This window comes from Oryx dammah, unplaced genomic scaffold (assembly GCF_014754425.2).
Source record: "Oryx dammah isolate SB20612 unplaced genomic scaffold, SCBI_Odam_1.1 HiC_scaffold_26, whole genome shotgun sequence".
NCBI lineage: Eukaryota > Metazoa > Chordata > Mammalia > Artiodactyla > Bovidae > Oryx > Oryx dammah.
In genome coordinates, this window is record NW_024070210.1 from 79693585 (window position 1) to 79699248 (window position 5664).

Here is a 5664-nt window from a genome sequence, read left to right on the forward strand (position 1 = left end):
CGGGAGCTATGCTTTTGAAGGCTACATCTTAGGGGATAGACAGCAGATGGTCTCTAAGAGCAACTGTTAGGACTAAACTCATAACCAAATTTTGATAGTAGATATAAGTTACATGACTCCAGTTCTAGAGGGTCAAGCTCTGTGTGACTCATTTTTCTCATGTGCAAAATGGGTATAAACTTGTAAGGCTGGGATGAGAATTAGATGAATTAACACCTGGGCCTGGTTTATGGTAGGTTGCAGCTGTTATTTTGATCCTTATTACCAAGTCCTCATACAGTGCTTGGGAACATGACTTGTTGTTCAGTCACTAAGTCCTGTCCAACTCTTTGCAACCCCGTGGACTGCGGCACACCAGGCTTCCCTGTCCTTCTCTATCTTCTGGAGTTTTCTCAAACTCGTGTCCATTGAGTCAGTGATGCCATCCAACCATCTCATCCTCTGTCATCCCCTTCTCCTCCTGCCTTTCCCTGTAGATGCTCCAGCATCTGTCCAGCAGGGCCTTTGCTTCTTTCCATCAACTCCAGTGCTGAGGAGCAGCCCCTGGCCTACTCTTCCACTGTGTAGGAAGTGGCTGTCTTATCTGGAGAGTGGCTGTCTCACCCTGGAGCAATTCATCTGCATCTCCCGGGGACCCCCAGCTGGTGGGATCAGCACCTCCACCCCTCTTGGATAAGACAGCATCTCCCTCAGCCAGTCTTTATGGTTGATGGCATTACCTTTCTCTCTCATGGCATCTTCCATCTTCTATCCACCAAGCACAGATCACAAGCCTCTAACTGCCCATCATAAGCCCTGTATGTTCTCATATAACCAAAGGATCAGTTCTGCATTCAGCACTCTGATCTGATTCCTGGTGGCCTTGCTTCTTTGCTCATCACCTCACTTAGCACGAGTACATACCTCCATTCCTTCCAGCCCTCAGCTGACCCACTTAGCCTGCAGTGGTTCTTCTGAACCATTCCATGAGACAGGTCTCAGTCAAGTCATCCAGAACTTGTCATCAGAAGCTTCTTTTCCTGGGTCATCACTGTTTGGCCCATCCCATCATTATACCTATGTGATGTCTTTCTCCCCTCCCCATGTCAAAACCTGCTCTTAGGAAGTTTTGCAAACTCATTCATTCTGATGGGTGAAAGTGACTATTAGGACTCAGTTGTTCTGACAGTTACAAGGCTTCCAGGTAGCCACCCTTAATGCGTCATGTCAATTAACTGCATGCATTAGATTCAATAAACATACCTCGATGGCATGCTCCAGTGGATGCTGCTGTAATTATCATGGTAACTATTTACGAGCATCTACTATATCTCAGGTGACCATAGTAGAGCGAAATGGTCAACATCTGTACTGGGTCTCTACCCCATTCGTTTTGCCAAAAATTCCAGAAGGACCAACAATTTATATGTAAAGTGATGTAACTTGTGTTGAGACTTATGGACAAGAATACACTTTATAGCCCCATGTACAATAGCAAAAGGCAGGAAACCACCTAAATGCCCCTCAACACAGCATCATTAACAGGGGAGGATTAAATAAATTATGGTATATCCATTTATGGACTACTCTTTTTTTTTTATTTAAATGGCCATAGATTTGTAACTACTAATAATGGAACAATCACCAAGATAAAAATTAAAAGGGAAAAAAGCAAGTGTGTAGCACAGTGTATAGAGTGTGCTATTGTGTGTGCAGTGAGGGCAAATCCATAGAGGGGTGTATGCAGAGACTATTTTTGGAAGGAAAAGAAAGTTGACAAGAGCGGCTGGCTCAGGGAATGGGACTGCTGATCCAGGTAGGAAAATGGCTTACTTTTTATCCTTTAATGGAGTTTGGATTGTTTTTATTCCTTACCACATTCAGGTATTATTTCTGAGTTTCAAAAGCTTAAGAAATGAGCAGATGCTATGGAATCAGACACACTTGGATTGAAGTTGAATTTCTATCAGTTTCTACCTGCGTGGTCTTGACTGTGTTACTTACCCTCATCTAGTCTCTCTCTCTGCAGAATGGGGAGTAGCAGCACCCACCTCTTGGGTGGTGGTGAGGATTAAGGGGGAGCATGCCTGGGAAGTTCTCAGCACAGTGCCTGGCGCAAAGCAAGCCATCAGTCATCAGGCCCGTTACCTAATTATCTCTAATTCTCATTCTGGGTCCAGTGCTATTCCACAAATCTGTGTCCTGTGCATCAGCACCCAGCAAAGTCTGGCGATAGAAAAGCAGTGGGAGAATCAGGCCGTGGAAAACCAACCATAACAATCCTGGAATAAGAAATTTCAGAGGAAAGCATGTTGAATTCTACCTGAGGGGCAGAGGGTAGGGGTCCCGGAAGGCTTCCCTAAAGTGACACTTGTGGTGGGGGTTTCAAAGGATGAGAAGGAGCAGCTCCAGCAGAGATGAGGAAAGGTACAGGTGTGGGGGCTTGGGGCCCTGGTCCCTGCCTCAGGAGTGCATTAGTGTGAGGGAGAGAGTGGGGGCAGCACCCTCAGATACCGTGCTGGAGAGAGGCAGAGCACCAGTTCCTCTCAACAGCAGTGCCTCACTCCCTCCTTTTGCCTGTGGTCACCTCGAGATACTAATCTTTTTCCAGTTGCTGCGGTGCAGTCTGGGGCAAAAGCACCAGGAGTCTTCATGCAAATATGCTCTGGGGACTCCTCCTCTAGCCCCAGCCCTCGGAAGTGGCAGAAACACCCGTTCTTCAGGGCAGGCGTGTTTCTATTCCACATGCTCCTGATACTGCAGTCACTCACCTCTAGACACTTTTCTCCTCTGAAAGACTCACACCGAGGGCTTGTATGGATGTTCTGCTTTCTCTATCAATTGTATATCTGCCTATAAAATATAGAAACGTTTCTCCCTTTCTGGGTAAGCAGGGAAGGACCAATGCAGGGAATCTTGATTGAACTAGACACTTTGGAAAGAGGAAGAGCTGGAACAGCCGATGACTCTGGCGGTCCTCCTACAACTGGAAAAGACAGCCCACTGTGCACTGCCAGATGACGACTTAGGCGCGCCTGGAGAGGAGCAGAGAGTGCAGCCTCCCTCCCTGTCTCCTGGGTGACAAAGTCTCCCGATGACCCCACCAACAATGAGATGAAAATGAAGAGCTCTGCAGTATAATGAGTGTGATAAAAATAGAGACTTGCTGAGTAAAGGGCAGGCCAGAGTGGAGGAGTGGGAGGAGGGGGAACCCTGCCCGGAGCAGGTGGACAGGGCCTCCTGGCCTGACGCCCTGCTCTGTCGCTGTAACTCAGACCAAGGCTGGTAGAGGGGGTGGCAGGGGAGTCAGAGAGGGACTGAAGGGTGGGCTTACTCGAATGTCCCAAGCAGACTCTGTCCTGGTCACTGTGACTCACCTCCACAGGGGGTGGACAAGGTGTGGCCAACACACATGCTGATGGGGGTTGGGAAATTCCTGCCCTTGTCTTGAACCTCTTGCCTGCCAATAGGCGTCAGAAAATGCATTAAGAGCTAATGTGTCAATTTTTCTTAAAACATTGCCCCTCTTATCTGTAGTACAGAGCAGAAGAAGCCTGCTAACTGCCTCCTTCCCTCCCTCCTTCCCTTCTTCTTTCCCTTCCTTTCTTCTCTCTTCAGTTGGCAGCTTGGAGTGTCTGCCAGCAGAGGCAGCAGCTCCTACAGAAGGAAGGCTCTAGGTGAGCAGGGACAGCTGTCTGTAATGCCTTCTAGCACCTTGCCCTTCTGCAGTCTTGCTTTTTAAAGTTATCTTCTAAAAAATTAGAATTTATTTTGATATTCAGCCATGAGAAAGGAAGATATCCTCCCGTTTACTTGTGACAACGTGGATGGACTCTGAGTATTTTATGCTAAGTGAGATAAGTCAGGCGGAGACAGGTACTACATAACATCACTTACATGTGACATCTAAGAAAGTTAAACCAGAAAAAAACGGAGAGTAAATGGTGGTGACCAGGGGATGGGGGATGCTAAGGGTGAGGGTGGTTTCTATGTTAATTCTGGCTGTACTAGGTCTTTGTCGGTGCCTGGGCTTATTTCTAGTTGCGACGCACAGTGGCTACTCTCTAGCTGTGGTGCTCCAGCTTCTCATTTCGGTGGCTTCTCTTGTTGTGGAGCACAGGCTTAGTTGCTCAGCAGCACATGGGATCTTCCTGGACTAGAGATTGAACTCATGTCTCCTGTGTTGGCAGATGGATTCTATATCACTGAGCCAACAGGGAAGCCTCAGAGTGAGGGTATTTAGGGGTACAAACTTGAAACAGGTAGTAAACAAGCCATAAAGATCTAATACACAGTATAATGAATAGACAATATGATATTATAATACTATAAATATGTAATGTGATCATTAGTGCCACATCGCAGTTATGTTGCAATATATAAACGTATCAGAGTAGTACAGAGCACACCTCACACTTGCAATTTTACATGTCAAATTCATTTTAAAAAATCACAACAATTATTTTTTGAGTAATACATGATTATAGTACAAAATTCAGAAGGAAAAAAAAAGTATACAATAAGATAATTTGCCTCTATCCTGCTCCCCGACCCAAGCCGCCACTTGCTAGAGGCAGCACCGTTAGCAGTTTCTGTGCAGCTTTCCAGAGCTGTTAGCATGCATAAGTGCATGACCCCAATCTCCCCAACTTGCAGGCTTTTTTACATAAGTGCTAAATGCTGCATCAGAGTCCTGACAGAAAACAGGTGGTGCACATCGACATGAGTCATTTGAGTTGAGTTTAACGAATGGCCTGCTTATAAAAGTGTGGGCAGGACCTAGGAGAAGCCCAGGGAGGTGCAGTAACCAAGCCAGCAACAGTTGAGCTGGGTGACTCAGGGTGAGTGACAAAGCCAGCTGGAGCAACCCAGGGAGGAGGCAGGCGCCAGAGACCAAGGGAGTCTGCCCATGTAGTTTACAGAGGGCACTCTGTAGAAAGGGGGCAGAGAGGCGGGGAAGGGGAGGACAGGTGAGGAGGGCAAGCAGTGCTGTGACGCCGGCACGTGCGCCCAGCCCCTCCACCTGAGCTTGACAGTCCACCCGTGTAGCCCCATTCCTTCTGCTGGCCTAGCGCATTCTACAGTATTCTTGTTCTGGAACACTATACCATATATATAATATATATAATAATATATACCACATATAATGCATCTCTGTAAATATAAATACCTATGGTATATAGAAATTCAATATTGTATATTGTAATGTTATAATGTATGGTTATATAAATATAGAGGTATATATAAATTATATGAACAATTATATCTATTTGTATACCTTTATATATATATATATGACTTTATATATATATAATCCCTCACTGATGGACTTTGAAGATTGTTTTCAGTCTTCTGCAAACAATGCTGCAAGGCATAGCCTTTTACTCAGTCATTTCACATGGCAAGAATACGTGGAGAATAAATTCTAGGAGAGCGATTGCTGGATCAAAGAGCGTATGCTTTTGAAATGTTGATGGATACTGGCACATCACCCTGCAGAGCATTTGTACCAACTTACACTCATATCAGCAATGTATGCGATGCCGGTGCAGTGTCTGAACATCTGGGTTATCAAGATGTGAATAAGCCTATTGGAGCACCTTTCTGTCAGTGTCTGTACCTTAAAATGCGAACTTCTCTTTTTTGGGGAAATTATGAAAATACACATTTCCCTCTTGTTTTCTG

At 45.7% G+C, this 5664-nt stretch overlaps 1 long non-coding RNA gene across 1 annotated transcript; it reads right to left on the reverse strand.

Annotated features, from left to right (window-relative positions):
• Window positions 1–2120: 2120 nt before the first annotated feature.
• On the reverse strand, window positions 2121–3008 carry LOC120853450. The gene is made up of 2 exons (XR_005718779.1): window positions 2751–3008; window positions 2121–2205 (listed from the first exon to the last, which is right to left on the reverse strand). It is a non-coding gene; the product is annotated as an uncharacterized LOC120853450 (long non-coding RNA).
• Window positions 3009–5664: the final 2656 nt, after the last annotated feature.